Consider the following 1381-nt stretch of genomic DNA (forward strand, 5'->3'; position numbering starts at 1 on the left):
ATATATATATATATATATATATATAAATTCGTTTAAATATATAAATGTATTTATATATATATATATTTATATATATATATATACAGTTCTATATTTAAGAGATGAGGAATTATTTATATGTATAATGTATGTATGCATGCATATATGTATGCATATATGCATGTATTTATGTATATATGTATACAGCCTCTCGTATACATTTCACTAAATATATTCCTTTTCAAGTCACTTAATATACAGAATAGTTTTGTTTCAAAACTGACGAGAAGAAAATCTCAGTCTACAAAAACGGAATATTTTGATAAAACATAATATTATAACTTGCAATTAATCTTTGTCATTTAATGTTACATTCGTTTAGTAATTGCAAAAAATATTTTCATTATGACTAAATTTCAGAAATTAATTTAATATTCGAATACATATATACGTGTGTGTGATTGTATGTGCTTGTTTGTGTGTACGTATATACATACGTGTGCGTATACAGGAATGCTAATGTTACATATACAAATATGCATTTAAATGTGAAAATACTACTTCTATACATGTATTTATTGATATCTAAATTTATATTTACATGCCTATTCTATACACACACACAATATATATATATGTGTGTGTGTGTGTGTGTGTGTGTGTGTGTGTGTGTGTGTGTGTGTGTGTGTGTGTGTGTGTGTGTGTATAGATAAAAAGTATATCTCATTCTCTATTTATCTATTAACCTATATACATAATTACATATGCATATATATGTATATATAATCATATACAAATATACATATATATGTATATGTGTGCGTATGTGTGTAGATACTTATATATATGTATTATCATATGCTCCTGTGGAGTGTGTATTTTTTATATATGAAAGTATAGGAGGTGAGCTGGCAGACTCCTTAGCACGCCGGGAAATACGCTTAGACTCATTTTCGTCCGTCTTTACGTTCCGAGTTCAAATGCCGCCGTGATTGTCTTTTCCGTTCATCCTCTTTGGTCGATAAAGTAAGTAGCAGTTGAACACTGGGTGGATGTAATCGACTTACCCGCCCTCTTCCCCCGCCTCCGAAACCCTGGCCTTGTGCCAATATTTGAATCAGTAATATTTTATTAATAGAAAGAATTATTTCATATGAAACTAGACCTCTATTCTATCCATATAGAGAAAAATACACACATATATATACATACTTACATACATACATCATATATATATATACATATACATATACATACATATATACATATATATATATATACATATACATATACATACATATATATATATACATATACATACATATATATATATACATATACATACATATATATATATACATATACATACATATATATATATACATATACATACATATATATA

This window comes from Octopus bimaculoides, chromosome 22 (assembly GCF_001194135.2).
Source record: "Octopus bimaculoides isolate UCB-OBI-ISO-001 chromosome 22, ASM119413v2, whole genome shotgun sequence".
NCBI classification, from domain to species: domain Eukaryota; kingdom Metazoa; phylum Mollusca; class Cephalopoda; order Octopoda; family Octopodidae; genus Octopus; species Octopus bimaculoides.